Here is a 17,138-nt window from a genome sequence, read left to right on the forward strand (position 1 = left end):
AATTTTACTTCCCTGTGATTTCTTCTATTACATACCTCTCTCTTGACTACAATATTTCCACACTAGTTTGTTTTTTCCCAGCAGGGATGTGGCTCATTGCAGGTGTGTGCGTGTGTAAGTAGAGTAGGGCAAATTGATTGGGCCAATAATGTGAATCCAACACAGAGTGCCTATGACTGCAATATCGTCGAACATTTATTTATGCCTGCGTCGACATGCATACATGCATACATACGTACAAACATACAGATACTTATTTGTAGAATTGCACCAATTGTATGAACCAGCGCTAGAATAGTCGCTGCTGCGTGCTAAGAAAGAAATTAGATAAAACAGCCGTTTCAAATACGGTAAGTCACAGTCAGCGGCAGGATATGAGGCGCGTAAGTTCGAAACGGTTGACCTTTAAGAGCCAAGTGATAAGTGCTGTTCAACAAACAAACAAAAAGTTAAGAAATAATAGATAAATATTTTGAGTGTTATTTAGAAAGTGCTGACAGTTGATTTGACCGAATGTGATTTGGGTTAAGTGATTTACCAGCTCTGGCAACATAGTGCATTGTTGTTAATTGTGTTTTCGTGAAATTTATTTATGATATGATAATGCACATCTTTCTATGTAAAATGAAGAGGGACTGGCTGCTTTTACTAATGGCCTATTTTCACTAGACCATGGATCGAAAATGTGATACCAGAAAATAGCTGCCTGTCTCACAAGCAATAATCATCTAGAAGTGATTTTTCTCAAAAACACTAATTTCTGCTCAGATGATTATCACCGGTGATCAAATAATTATAGAATGCGCTGTGAATGTGGAGAAGTAATGATTTCCATATATGATGGAGCTGTGCAATAATCAATATTGTATACTTTAAAATTTTATTTTCTAGTCTTTATATTAATTATTTAAAATGTACTTCTGAGATGGTTCGGGAGTCAAAAAACCATATATATTGAGTTTCTATTATGGCGAAGCTTCGGTGTAACTATAATTTACTCTGTTGTTCTAGTCTTTCTTGCCCACTGGGGATATAAAACACCCAATTATATACTAAAATAATTTCTTCTAGTAGTGGTCGCCACAAGGCGGTCTGTTTTCTTGAAAAATCTTCTCCTAAAAACCATCTACCATTCCCAGGCGGCATGTAACGGTAGGTCCGTGCATTATTACAACGACAACAATGCACCAGTATGGTACAGCACATTGGAGAAATAGCTCAGTCAATCACCTGTGAATCCAATTACATAATTACACCTGTACGCAATAGTAGCAGCGGGACATATTGCGAAATTTGACAATTTATTAATTTTTTTATGAATTTTTTTTTTTAATTAAAAAAAAAAACATAGGCATACTACAGCAACAACTTACAGCTTGTTACTTTGCAGAATTTTTTTTTTTAATTCAACAATTGTTCATTAAACTTCGAGACTTTTTATTTTGAATCTGTAGAAAAATTCTATGCACGCAGCTTTATAAGCTATTTAATTTCGGTATAGCAAAAAGCAAATTTGAAGTGGCTAGAAAACTGTGTTGATTTTTATTTAAAATAATGTTTTTGAATGGTGGTCTTTTTGTGTTTTCTCCTAATAAAAATAAGTTCGAGCATTCTTCATATTCATATTCTTCAGAACGCGCACAAAGACGTTAGCAAAAAAATGTGTCAAAAATCAATGCGATTTTTGAGCCAGTTCCACTTGCACTTTATAGTATTTCATGAGATATTATCAATTTTGAACACAATATTAAAAAAAACCAAATACCAACCGCGTTTCGAAAAGCCGTATTTGTTTGTTTGGTTAAAAAATGAGATTCGTGTCCCACTCCAAATTATAGGGGTCTTTTCTGCTTGATACTTTGCGCAAAGTCTTTATTGGTCTTCTTTTAACACCCCCAAATGTTTGAGCGTATATGAACAAATAATTACTGAATTTCAATTAGATTTTCGGAGAGGATACTCAACAATAGATAATCTTTTTGACATGTCTTGAATTGTGTATCTTAACTTCAAGACTAAAAAGATAAAAATTGCATTTTTTGTTGACGTCTCATGTTCATTCGATACTATCTCGCGAGGAATGCTTATTTATAGACTAGCACCTTATGGCCATTCCAGTTAAATACTCGAAATTCCAAAACTTTTCTACATAGATACATCAAACCAGATTTGGCTGCAAGAGCAACTCTCCTCCTCACTTTTTGTAAATCAAGGCGTTAGACAAGGTTGCCTGTCAAGTCCGAACTTGCTTTCCTTGAACTTAAATGACTTCAACATTAAAGTTATTTGTCTAAGTCTAAATGTGTGGTGTTTAGGGAGTGCACCAGAGCTCCTGCTTCATACAGTTGGAAGTTTGGCAATGAACATCTAGAGACTGTCATTGAATATAAATATCTCGGCGTATTGATTAACTACAAACTGTCTACCAACAAACATTTGGATTTAAAGCTTACCCGCTCTCAAAGAGCAATAAATGCAACAAAGCTAAAATATTTATATGAATAACCCTCACATTTCTATTTCTAAAATACCAAATGTTTTTGATGCGTGCTCAAGATCGATTATGTTTTCTGGTGTACAGGCTTGGCGTATAGAAAAATGTAAGCCAGTGGAGAGACTTTTGCGTTTTTTCAATAAAAAGCTGATACCTTTGCCTCCAAACCCGCCGGATTACATGATCCATATTGAAACCATTCTACTTCCGCAATATTTTCATACTCTTAGAGCTCATATTTATTATATTTTGTATTGGGTTTCTCTGTCAAACGACTGACTTTGGCATATCTTTGCCAAAGAGACTGTGTGTCTTGGGTACATGGCCTAAGAAATGAAAATATGTATCGCAAACTTTGAATATGAACCTTCTAAATGTCTTTTCTTCTACTTCCGTGAAAGCATATATTCTGTAAGAGATTTCCCATATTTTCTAAACTCAGCCAAAAAATGTACACCTTTCCCGATTTGTGTCCTGGTCTATCCCTTACAAACATCAACTATTTCAGTGACGGCTGTCTGCACATGCTAAAAGTTTGAACTTTCGCGCTTGTGCGCCCCAGAAAATATTGGTACCTGTCCTGTCTATACAAATTTTCGTTGTGAACATTTTGGTGTAAAGGCATTGGATTTCTGAAATGTAAATATGATTTTGAACGGTAGTGATTATGAAGTTCTGTAAAAATTCTTATCAAGCTGCTTCAAGTACAGGGAGCTTATTGTTAATGAATTCTCGTAACCTGTTTATTATTTGCTGTGTATTAATTAATTTATATTTTTATTTTACGACTGACTTTAGAATAAGTAATAAGTTAGAAAAGAAAGTATATTTTCAAAAAGAATTTATTATCAATGATTATAAAATATTATAAATTATCAAAAAATAAACCAATTAAGTGTCAAAAATTCTCACTAAGCCTTGTTGATAGTTATTTAACGCAGTATATATGCAAGAGTAGTGAACAAAGTAATAACAAATCTGCAGATATAGAAATGAGAAGTCGTATATTTTCCATTTACTTTTCGCCAGCTTATTTTCGCTTATCGCAAACAGCAATTTTTCGAAAAAAAATGTAGAGTGTTTTCAAAGTTTTAACAGGCATAGCAAATAATTGATAAACATGATTAAATCAGAGTGAAATTATACATTTCAATGCCTTACAAGAAAAATCTGTACTCCAAGCGTTAAATTTCAAAATTTATTTTATGATGGTTTAACACATTTTGACATATACCCTATGATCAGCAAGTACCGGGAATGTTAAAATAAAACAAAATAGAGTTAAATTTCAAGTAAATTTATTTTATCTCCTTCAAAATATGACCCATGTGAAGCAATGCACTTGTGCCAATGTTTAGCTCAGTCCTCCATGCACGCCTGGTAGGCCGACGAAGGGATGGCCTGCAGATTCTTCGTCGCATGCTCTTTGATCTCCTCTGTCGTTGAAATTTCCTTCAACGAAGTGATAACTTCAAATGGATAAATAATATTCTTTTTTGACTGTCTGGCCCGTTGGAAGGTACTCATGGTGCACTACGCCTTGGCAGTCGATGAAAACAGTCAACATCACCTTCCCGGAACTTTTCGATGAAAGGGTATACACTTTTATAAGTTTGTGTAATTTATGTCAGAAAGAGCCTTTTAATGAAGGCTAGCTTCAAAATTAAAATGTGCAAATAGGAGTTTTCAGTCCATAGTTATTAGCGTACATATATATGTGCAGGTGTATAATGTGAGACATTAGAGTAGCCCATTTAACGAGTAGGTGTGCAAGTGCTTCGCTAGAGCAGTATTTGGGAATACCTATATTTCAAAAATGACCAAAAAAATTGTTCTGCCAAAATTTTTCAAATAAAATAATATTTTTTCCAAATTATAATATGTATGTGACCTGGTCTATGAAAAGGTACGTTACGTGTCAAAAACTCATTTTTCACTTTTTTGTTGATTCGAATAGCGTGTGAAAGCTCTTTAAAATGGTGAAAACCAGAAAGTCATAATTTGCTTAAAAGTTTGTCAAAAGTAAAAAAAAGACAAGTAGGTACAAATACCAAAAATACTGATTGTTTTAGAAGTTTAAACTTTAACTGCTGTTTTCTCGAAAACTTGTTTTCGCACATAAGGTACCTTTTCGTAGACCAGGTCACATATAATTTTTTTTCAATATCGTATTTTATTCTAAAAAATATAGAAAACAATATCTATAAAAAGGCTAAGTGCTAAAAGGCTGCGGAAATAGCTTTCGCAAGGACATCAAGCAATTCCAAAATAAATATATACATACGTTGACCACCAAGCGGAGATAAAAGCAATAAACTCATATGAAATTTCATCTAAAAATGTTCTAAAAAGCAGGGAAGGCATACAGAGACTAGCCGTAGACAGACGATTGCATATCTAAGTATTGGGTACCCGGACATGAGAGAATTGTAGGAAACGAAATTGTAGATGAAATTGTCAAGAGTGCTGTCTACATACCATTTGAACAAGAAAACGACATACTGACACCTTTAAATAAGATATACCATGATATCGCTGCAAACATGCACATGCGGATAGACAGGATGTGGAATAATCTAGCCACATGCAAAACAGCGAAAATTATATACACACAGAATGCAGATAAATACGTTCGATTCGCACTTACTTACTTAGATTCGCAAAAGGTGCAGGCTTATTACAAGAGACCTACTACAAGGAAACGTAAGGGTCAAAATCCATCTGGTACCACTAAAGACCAATGGGTCTATGTGGTAGCTTTCAGCCAGCTAAGTTAACCTAACCTAAATTTTAAAAATAAACGAGTAGGTATATTCCATTTTAAAAAACTATATATCGTCATATGAATTCAAAAAAGCCCTAAGTTACAAAAAATTCAAAATTGACTTTTTAGTTGATTATCATGTACCGTATCCTAATACATTTTCCTTTAAAATTTTATAATCCAACAACTAATAATGACGTTGGTATAAACAAAATTCGAAAAGCCCTAAGTGCAAGCGTAACAAATTTGCCAACCAAAACTGTAACGTACGCCTTAGAGAAATAATAAAAAAAAAAAAAAAAACTAATTGTAGAAGGCGTAAGTTTCTTATATTTGTAAGTAATATAAAAAGTAATATGTTTTCTTCAAATACTTATTCCTTTATGAAAAACAATCTTAACTTGAGAAAATATTGAAAAATTTTCGCTTATTTTTCATTTTAAAAGGTTTTTTGATTCTCCTGTAAAATTTTTAAAATTTAACTTAGGGCTTTTTTGATTTCATGTGACGATATGAAAATTTTCAACATTGAATGAATCTTAAAGTTCTAACATATTTTTCAAAATTTTTCAGTTTACTTCTTTTTAGAGTAAATGAACAAATAAAATGTATCCATGTAAGAAATCAACAAATTTTTAGAAACAACAAAAATTTAGAATCGTTCTACCATCTTGTATTGCATATTATTAAAAATTTCAAGAACCACTATACAAGAAGCTTGAGTGCCAACTGAGGCAGACTTTTTCTCACAACTCTCTACATCTTCTTCCTTTAACTTTAAATTATCCATTATAAGATTACTTATATACAAACCATAGAAACATCTTATGTGTAAGCTAAAGGACTTCTTATCCAGAACAAATTACTCAAGTTCAACTTATTAAACTTCTTTAATTAAAATGAAAATTTAATACTTACTAATTAATATTTTCGAATTTTACACCAAACTCTAGTTCGCCTCGAACTCAACTGTTCGGCAACCTTGGTATCCCCTTGGTGTGGCAGGCGCGTTTTAGTATAAGTTGTTTACCAGAAACTGTTTGCGACCAGCAATGGCCTTGATTGCTTACAGGTGCATTATTGCATACCATTGGGAAATGTTTCCCTTTTATTGTATGACGAAATTCAAATAATGCTGACATCACAGCACGTGTAACTGGCAGTCGTGGGAACGTTGCAGCAGAGACAACTGTGGTGTGCCAACTTTTATGCACGTACAACTTTTTAGAAAAATCAATGAGAATAACGCAATATGTAAACTACTATTCAGTTTCTCGAAGAAGTAAATAATTTCACAGAAATCAGCTCATAAGAATGTTGCGCCAATATTTCTGCACTAAGTCGTCTGTTCGTCTATGAGTCGCTCTGAAAAGTGGCCAGATAGATAAAAGTGATGATTTGTATGAAATAAATGTAATTATACTACAATACAACACTAGTACTTATTGTAAATATTTGACAATTTATTTGTTTCTTATTTAATTTTAATACATTTGTATGAAAATATAGTCTATTCCTATAAACACCACACAAATTCAAGTCTCAAACTTTGGTAGAATTTAAAGCAATTCAACAAATTTTCATCGAAATTTTATACTTTTTAATCAGAATTGCCAGAAATATTTTAAGTCTGCCGTTTTATAGCTAATTGAATTTTGGCATAAAAAGTTAAGTTTTAAGTCGCTCAAAAATCGCGTTGATTTTTACGAATTTTTTATGCTTACGGTATTGCATGTTTTCTTTCATAAAAAAGTGTCGAGTACTCGTTACTCACAATGAATTGCTATGCGATAGGATGCAAATGAAAAACTGTTATATGAACAATTGCAAGGTATAGTTGTCTACAGTAGAGGTGACTGAAATTAGTTACCAAGATTTTATGATTTGATTTTTCTTGTGGTATTTTCGGAGTCCGCAAACTTATGTCAACATGCCGCTATTTTCTGTTTCTATTTACTGATCATTAACTGTATAATAACGTAGAAAGTCGATCTTTGGCTTAAATGACGTTCTTTTGCCTTAAAAAGATATACTTTTAGCATTAAACTAAAAAATATGTACTTCAGTTATTCAAGCCAGACTCATAACGCGAAAAAGTTCTTACGATTGTCCTGAAATGTTTATCTAATAGGACTATGAATATTCAGAAAGACACCTCCGCATGACAGTACGGGTGAATTTTTCCATATTTACTACATTGTTCGGACAAGTTTTTGTTTTAAATATTGAATTTCAAACATATTTAAAGGCTGAAAGAGTTTTCAAATTTCGACCTTCTAATATACAAATTTGCTGCTAACTGTAGAAGTTTAAAAAAATTTTGTTTTTTATTTTCAAAAATTACTTTTTTTCTAAGCTTTCTTTAGAAGGCTGTACCTTTTTATGAAGCGATTAATAAAAAAATTTTTGAGGAGTTAGGGGTAGTCAGAGGTCCGAAAAATGATGATTTTCAATAATTTTTTGTTTTGCTAGTCAAGTGCTTTATTTTATAAAAATAAAAACATAGCATTAATACATCATGTTTTAACTTGATTTTAGCAAAATGATATCTTTGTTTGCGTGGAGCCCGTTTCTCCAGAAGTCCCTTACGGGGATCATCACAAATCCTTGGAGAGTCATCTAAAATCAATCGGACAAGAGAAATTAGTTTTATTAATGGATAATCTTTTGCCTAACCGAAGATTCATTTTTTACAAAATTAACAATATGGCGGCCTCAGGAAATATTTTTCAGATTCTCGAAAAAAAACCGACAATTAATTGTTAAACAAAAATCTAAAAATTTGAAGAAAAAAAATCTTCAATCGGGCAAGTGTTTTTTTATGTTTTCAAAAGCAGTATAATTTTTATTGAAGTCTACCAAGCGGTTTTTAAGTTAAAGTGATCACCAGCGTAAAAAGCATAGTTTTGAGAAAAACGCATTTAAAGTTTTGCTATCGATTTGTGTAGAGTTTTACGAACTATTTCATTACTGACACTGTGCCATCTATTCCTGAGCCATATAATAGTTTAGCCGTCATAGCAGCTTCCAAAATATCGATTTGCTGTTGCCTACGTAGCATTTCAACTTCTCGAGTGTTATTCTTAGCGCGCTTATCTGCCACTTTCATACGTGCAACATCCATTTTTCGGCATACGAACGCTCCGGAGCCCAAGCGCCCTTTGTTAATTGTTGAATAACTCGAAAAGTATTTGTCGGATTCACTTCAAGTTTTTACACCATATTTTTAAGATGTTATACTGTAAGAAAAAAAATGTAATTTTTGAAAATTCTGACTACCCCTAACCACTAAGATTTCTTTGTAATCAACCCTGCATATACTTAGATTCCATTCATCTAGAATTTTTTGTGATGAATTGCTGGTGAATCAATTTATACTTTATTTCAGATTTATGCTTATATAGGAGACGCAAATATGCCACACAAATTTGAGCAAATTCGCATAACTTTTCACATTTCAGCCCACAAGGGTGAGAGGCGTAATAGTAGACCATATTTCATATTTCTCTTTTTCAAGGAGAAAGTAGACCATATACAAAATTTCATTCCAGAAAATATTAGACAATTTTCACTAATTTTTACGGCCGCTTATATGAGGATGTTTCACTGTGCACCATTGTTTGCTAAAATCGATATTAACTGTAAATTAATAATTGCAGGTGCAGTTGATTCGATTGCATGCCCTTCACAAAATGGGTTCTTTGACGATAAGTTGTGCAGTCACTATTTTATATTATATGTATTGCTTAGGAAAAAAGTTCTCATTTATTTCATTATTTCGCAGAGCAAAATTCATAAAATAAACTTAATTTTTCCACTCCCACATAGGTCTAACCGATTTTAAACTCACATGCAACTTGTTTTATGCCCATATTGGTAAACCCTATACTATGCAATATGAATATCTATGTACATATACTCGAGAAAGGGCTGTGGTTGGTGCTCAATCTCTAGTTACTCATACGCATCACCCACTATTAGATTATACGTACTCACATATCATAGAAATGTTTCCTTGATAACATTCTCTTGATTGTTAAATACTCCAAATAATCTTATAAGAAACAAGTCTTTATGGACTTTCAATTAAAAACCACTTATCAAAATAATATTTCAAGCTCATAGCCATACTGAATTGGCCACCGCGGCAATAGAAATAAACCTTCAAGTTCAATAGTTGAGTGGTAAACGAAATATATTTTTATAGAAATCATGACTCCAATGGAAACATGAAATTTTTCCTATTTTTAACCTATAAAACCTAATTCAAATATATATAATACATACGCATAAATAATATATCCAGACAATTAGCTATTTAATACTTTTGTTGAAATGTTGATGTTGCAGATTACAAATTGATGGATCATTAACACATGTCGTTCATAATAAAGTTTTATTTAATCAAACAGCAGAGAGATAGAAGGTCAATTAGAATCGATAAAACACAAAAGGTGAAAGTACAGATGCGTGTGAGGAGAATGAAATATTGATGATTAAGTTGTCAGCGCGATAAAAAATAACAGCAAGTAGGTGTATGTGGGAAGAAACTTTCCCATGTATGCTTTATTGATTATATAAATCTGGGTGTGCTTCTGTTTGACCACTTTTGATAGCTGATTGACTAAAAAATTTTAACGATTTTGTAATAGAGGTTTTCCCAACATTATCTTTGAGCGTTGGCAGCATACTTGTTGGCTTGACAGAACTTTGGGCTTTGGTTTGATGAGAAAGAATTGCCGAAAAATTTCCGCAGTGAAAAACTCTAAAGCCTTCACCAATGAGTTATTTTTTAATTTTTGAAAGAATTCTTTGATAGTAGACGACTCTGGAAGCGGCATTATAGGTTTTAGTGGTAAAATTCATTGCTTACTTAACTAAACCGGCTTTCTGTTAAAGAGCATCATTTCACCGGTCGTGGCATAGTACATAGCCAATACGGTCTGACTTATTACTCACTACCGAAGCTTTTTGAATATTAATTGATCTTCTTGAGATTCTTGTCATATTGATTGTATCATAAGAGGAGTCTACAGTTATGTGGGTCTCATCTTCGGGTCTATCCAGCTTGTTCCATATTTTTACAAAACCCGCGCTTATTATTCCATTACATTTCACGAGTATATAGGTCGAAAGTATGTATCACGTAATGCAACCGATGATAAAAATATAATTTCTTCCTTATTACTATCGATACTATCGTTGAACAAGAGACCTATGAGGCACTTTCCCGGCGAGAGGACAGGATTTAGATTCCTTTGACTACCTGTGGTCTACTTTTAGAAAGATTAGCATCGTGTGAACTGTGCGAGCACTAGGCAAGTACTCAAACTTGTAAGGTCGGGAAATCCTTCTGGTCACATGCGGACCGAAAGCTTCCGAAGGATCTTCTAAGTCGGACAAAATCTTAGCTCTTAAATTTCGTGGGTGGGGTATGAATTATGAAATTACACTTTTGGAATTACTTTGATTCCTTTTTGCGTCAACTGTTTGGAGGATGACGTGGAATCATGTAACTACCTTCCCCTTTGCTACTCAGCTCTCGCAAGCTATAAGGTGTAGGTAGACATCTTGGTTCTCACTTTTTTGCTACTCCTGCTGATATAGCAGAACTTGATTAAAAAACTGATGAACTTCATCAGTAGCATAAAGCTTTTACTACAACCGCAACACAGTTTTGCTTTTTTTTTTGTTGGGTGAGGTATGGTTCAAAATGCCTTCGCACTTACAGCGACCGTCGTCTACTTCTTCGTGTGGTGTGGCCACTAAAACGATCCCTCCTCTCTTTCTGGGGAGACACCCTTCCCGGAACTGCTTTCTATATTATTTCGGGAGGGCCCAGAGGGGCATCCATAAAGGACCAATTCTATTCACCCATGTCTGGGTCCACCATATTTGTACCCAGCTTTCATGCTATAGGCTCGTTTTCTTGTGTCCCTGTCTGTGCGGCTTTACTTTGTTGCACTGTGTCGAGGTCAATCTTTTTTCTTCGTAGTACGTTCTCGATGTATTTCCTTACCACGTTCCAGCGCGCAACACAGTAATCATCCATAATCCACAAATACCTTTCGTTCCTATACTCCCTCATCGCTCTCCTCTCTTCCTATAGGTTTTCTTTATCTTACTTCCTCTGCAATGGTATCACAAAAATTAATTTGATTTGTTTGAGTGGGTACCACTCTGGACAACCATTCTAACCTAATTTAACCAAACTATTGACACTTTACCAAACGCATTCAGACATGGCGAAATGGTGTTAGTTTTTGACGTTTTTTTTGTTGGTGGACTTGTGTATTTTTTTTTCAAATAACAAAAATATAGAGCATTCGTTGTATGAAAAAATGCATAGCGCTGGCAAAATTATTAATAATCAAGAGGATCTTTGAGCCATTTTGATTCGGCACTTTTTATGCCAGATCTCGGCGGGCTATAAAAGTGCCCAGAACTTTTTTCAAGATGCTGATTTAGAAATTCGAAATTTTGTTTGGAATTTTTTTAAATTTTATATAAAGCCTGAAACTTTGAGTTCTATGATTTTTGTAAATTAAAAAAAAAATGAGTAAAAAAATTAAATGGTGATAATTTAAAAGTTAAAACTGTGCAAAATATCCTTGTAGATTTCGGCAAGTAATTTGAGCACTAAATATTTATATTCGCCAAGGCCAAATAATATGGAAAAATAATTAAATTTCATTTTTCTTAACATGAAAGTCACCTACATGCAAGTCATGGTGGATGCATTAAAACTTCCCAACAAAGCTCCCGGATTTTTGGCGATTTACTACAGACGTATGTGGCCTTGCGTTGTCCTGGTGGAATACAACACCTGTTCTGTTGGTCAATTATGGCCATTTCTGGTCCAATTGATGACAATAGGAATCTGAATTTACTGTTTGTCTATACAGAAGCAACTCATAATAAATAATCCCTTTCAAGCCCCACCAAATACACAGTAGAATCTTCGTGGCCGTTAGTCCTGGTTTGGCCACCGTTTGAGCTGCGTCATCACGCGTTGACTACGATCGTTTTCGCACAATATTGTCGTACATATGTCACCCATTTCTCATCCTCAGTCACCATCCGTTCAAGAAATAGGTCGATTTAATTCCGCTAAGCTAAGGCTTCGCAGATGGAAATTGGAATCAACAAAGTTTTTTGGTATTAATTGGCGTGGCACCTAAACATCGAGCTTCTCTTTTAATCCAGCTTCGCGACAATGGCTTTAAACTGATTTATGGTCGATCTTTAGCTCCTGGGCGATGACTTTTAAGAAGCCGAATAACTTCAACTATTTCTATAATTTTATGGACATTTTCGATATTTTCAATATTATCGACGTTTTCTTTAACATTCAAAATACCTGAACGCAGTCGATGAAAGCAAAATTAACGTAATTAGCTGTTGCAGTATCGGCACCATAGACATCATTCACAATTTCAGCTCCATGACTTGCATTATTGCCTTTATCAAAGAGAAATTGTGAAATATACCGAATTTTCCCTTTGTTGACTTCCATTATTAACATCCTGAAAGGTTCAAACAACTGAATGGAAAAAACTGAAACCAACAAAAGAATTTTTAGTGTGAAATGTCACCTTGACAACGAGCTTAAACTTTAAATTGTTTGATCTATACTTAACGGGATATCGGTCACTACAGTCTTCTACCTTGAAAATAATGAGTTTATGTTTACCCAGACGCCATATATATTATATTCTATATATTCTGGACGACACTTTTCTCGCAGCCGACTACTTTATGTTTTCTCTTCCATCTATATCAATCATATTTTGATTCATATAATTCTCATTGGCTTGGGTAAAAATTATTAAAATGATTAGAAGTGGTGCATCTAATTTAAATAGCTTAACACACGTCACTCCAATGACTGCTACAGAATACATACAGACATGGAAGTACGTGTGCGAACTCCTGGGTAGTTAAACGTATATGTGAATGGTATATTAAGAGCGCCCTTGAGTATTTAATACAAGATTTTACACCGAATTCCTTAATGTTGTATTCCTTATTCGGTAACTTACTAACTTTTTCTAAGCATGAACGTCCGTTTGCTGAATAACCTGATTTTGTAGTTTTAGAAGGAATAACTTTGTATGGTTGCTGTTTTATTTAATGCCAGCTTATACCAGCCGGATTCAGCTCAAGTTTTTACACACCAGAGACATGCAGTAGCAAATTTAAGGCAGTATGGCGGCCGCCGTAGCCGAATGGGTTGGTGCGTGATTACCATTCGGAATTCACAGAGAACGTAGATTCGAATCTCGGTGAAACACCAAAATGAAGGAAAAGTTTTTTCTAATAGCGGTCACCCCTCGGCAGGCAATGATAAACCTCCAAGTGTATATCTGTCATGAAAAAGCTCCTTATTAAAAATATCTGCCGTTCGGAGTCGGCTTGAAACAGTATGTCCCTCCATTTGTGGGACAACATCAAGACGCACGCCACAAATAGGAGGGGGAGATCGGCCAAACATCTAACAGAAGTGTACGCGCCAATTATTGATTTTATTTTTTATATATATAGGTACATATATACATATATAATTGGCGTGTACACCCGTTTTGGGTGTTTGGACGAGCTCCTCCTCCTATTTGTGGCGTGCGTCTTGATGTTGTCCCACAAATGGAGGGACATACTGTTTCAAGCCGACTCCGAACGGCAGATATTTTTAATAAGGAGCTTTTTCATGACAGATATACACTTGGAGGTTTATCATTGCCTGCCGAGGGGTGACCGCTATTAGAAAAAACTTTTCCTTCATTTTGGTGTTTCACCGAGATTCGAATCTACGTTCTCTCTGAATTCCGAATGATAGTCACGCACCACCCATTCGGCTACGGCGGTCGCCATACTGCCTTAAATTTCCTACTGCTTGTCTCTAGTGTGTAAAAACTCGAGGTGAATCCTGCTGGTATAAGCTGGCATTAAATAAAACAAGAACCATACACAGTTATTCCTTCTAAAAATACAAAATCAGGCTATTCAGCGGACGTTCACGCTTAGAAAAAGTTAGTAAGTTACCGAATAACGAATACAACATTAAGGAATACGGTGTAAAATCTTGTATTAAATACTCAAGGGCGCTCTTAATATACCATTCACATATACGTTTAACTACTCAGAAGTTCGTATACGTACTTCCATGTCTGTATGTAGTCTGTAGCAGTCATAGGAGTGACGTGTGTTAAGCTATTTAAATTAGGGGCTTTCGACATTAAAAGGTAACCTAATTAAATAAATAAGCCAATACGCATTAAGAAATTCCAATAGAAAAGTCTATATAATTAAGTTTTGATATCTGAAAAAGTACGTAAGTGCATAAGTTATTTATAAAGTGCGACTAGTGAGTAGTTGTCTCAGTAATTACAGAAAGTGGGTCAAGTAAAGTAGGACATTTGAATTCAAATTAGGCCACAAAGAGTTTGCTCACACTAGAGAGACACACCAAATAGTTTTATAGTATAACAACCTTGAAAGCTCAATGTGTAGCCAATTCAAATATCAGATATCAAATATCAAATAACATCCGAGGTGGATATTTTATGTTGCAGTTGAGTGGCACGTGTTGAAGAAACGAACCTTTGATAGTTTATTGGTCAAGTGCGCACGCGATTTTCATACTCTCATTCATCAAGGAATGCTCAAATATGTATGGAATCAGTTCTAAGAGGTACTGAAAGTCATAACCTTGAAGGAAATTTAATAAAATATCAGCGTGAGTGTGAGGAGTTGGTCAAGCAGTTGGCACTTACAATTACTAAATTGATGTTTTAATTTAATTGTCATATGTATAGATGAAGTAGCGATATAGTAAATGAAATTGTTTCTTGTTTTCGCTTGTCAACGATTTGATGACTAAGCGGAAATATTTTCGGCTTTATGGTAGGATAAAATTTATATACTTACAGTAGCTTAAACCTGCGTCTGCATTTACTCAAATAATGCCTTGAATACCTTTCAGCCAGCATTCGTATAACGAAGGATGGGCCCAACTGCTAACCTCCGATTTTGAAATTGCTATGAAAAACGCAACCCAATATTTTTGAATGTTTTTCTTTTATTAAGTGGAAATAAAGCAAATTTATGATTAATTGCGGAATACAACTACATTCAGTTGACTGGCTCGGCTGCCTCTGTAGCAGCTCATCCTGTCAGACCTTTTCGCTGCACCTGAGGTGGTTCTCAATTTCGCCCATTCAGTTCCCCATGTGGTGTTGGTAAAACCACGATACACTGGAAATTCCGAATATCGAATTCGGAAGCCACTCAAATGAATGGTGAGGTGGAAATGTTGGGCTCTTATCAGAGCGGGTCAGGGGAGGTGATAGTGTTCAACGCGCTCCGACAGAAGTTATTTGTGTGAAGGCCATTCGTTTGCGTTCCTATAAAGCAGTGTGCATTCATGGTACCCACAACTGCGTGAATGGGGGAATCTTCACGGGAGATAAAGAACTTATAGCAGATATTCGCAGATCAACGCACCTTGGCCAGATCTCCCTTGTTACCTAACACGACGATTCTGTGGATCATCTACTATTTGCCTGTTCAACTTCATTTCATTGATTTACTTAATACTTTATTAGTATAATAACATAATGAACTCAACTTTTATACTACAACAAAAATTATAAGTAGAGTAAAAATAACAAGATGTTGTTGCAAATTGAAGCTGGGACTGAGCATTGAAAAAAAAAACAGTCCTAAAAATAAATAATTATCATAACTGTGGTGTGCATGACAGAAATACACGCGCAAGCTTGCCATTGTCTGCCGTGGGGCGGCCGCTATTAGAAAAAACGTTGCCTATCATTTGGTGTTCCATGTACCGAGATTCGCACCTACACCCTCTCGAATGGTAGTCCAGCACCAACTCATTCATTGTACAATCAGATCATTATGGAATCTTAAAACCCACACAACTCTATTGATTTTAATTCAATTACAGTCAAATATAGTTCCTTCGACGCAAAATTAAATTTACTATAACAGTAGTGTACTAAAAAAAATCCTCAATATCGGATAATATCGTAAAAATTTTGTCAAAGTTGAAAAAATAGAGAAAAAATAAAAAAATTCCAAATACTTCCGCCTACAGTCTCGTCAGTTGTCATTTCAGAAAAATTGTCAGCACACTGTCAAAAAGGCTTGTTTTTGTTCTTTCGAACAAAAAAAAACAAATTTGAAATCGGATGGAAATTGGCGAAGTTAGGAGTGATTCTTCACATCAACCTACTGAAAAACGGTTTTATGGCCATAAAATGAGATTTTGGGGGTGTATTGGAAATTTCTCCTATACCATTTTTTTTAGTTTTTCTATAGCCACAAGTTGTGCTAGGTCTCCATAAAAGTATATTTAATTTTTTTTTTTTGTCACACAGTGTTATCTGTCTTATCCGACATAAGTTCGAACAGAAAAGTACATTTCCTCGTTTTGATGTATTAAGATATCTCACATCTCAGTAAGCACGATCTCTAACCTAGAGTTCATATTAAGGACGATTTTCTGATTGCAACTCTTCAACGTATTGACAAAAAATTGAACTAAGTGGCTGTTGTAGCCCCATCCATTGTCCAAACAGTTATACGCGATGGGCTTTTTTACGACTACATATGGGATTTTGTGCCTAAAGTATGGGGATTCTGCTTGCCAAGGTTGCTAGCTTCATTCAAAAATAAGACTCAAGATGATTTTCGAGATACTCTGAAGCACATTCATATAAACAATTATAGCAGATAGTCTCTAGCGTAGGTATTTAAAGGCCGATTCCGTAAGACCACCGATTTTCTTTTACAAATAAAACGCAATGAAATTTATCGAAATGACCTTTTATTAATTTCAACATGCACAATATCTTAAAC

At 34.6% G+C, this 17,138-nt stretch overlaps 1 protein-coding gene across 1 annotated transcript in view; it reads left to right on the top strand.

Moving 5' to 3' along the window:
* The first annotated feature begins 371 nt into the window (after nucleotides 1–371).
* LOC128866525 (uncharacterized) overlaps nucleotides 372–17,138 on the top strand; it is a 118,149-nt gene continuing 101,382 nt past the window's right edge. The window contains exon 1 of the mRNA XM_054107338.1: nucleotides 372–524. The gene's annotated coding sequence lies outside the window, so the exon portion shown is untranslated. The remainder of the gene's footprint in view (nucleotides 525–17,138) is intronic.

Source organism: Anastrepha ludens, chromosome 6, assembly GCF_028408465.1.
Source record: "Anastrepha ludens isolate Willacy chromosome 6, idAnaLude1.1, whole genome shotgun sequence".
In the NCBI taxonomy this organism is placed as follows: Eukaryota; Metazoa; Arthropoda; class Insecta; order Diptera; family Tephritidae; genus Anastrepha; species Anastrepha ludens.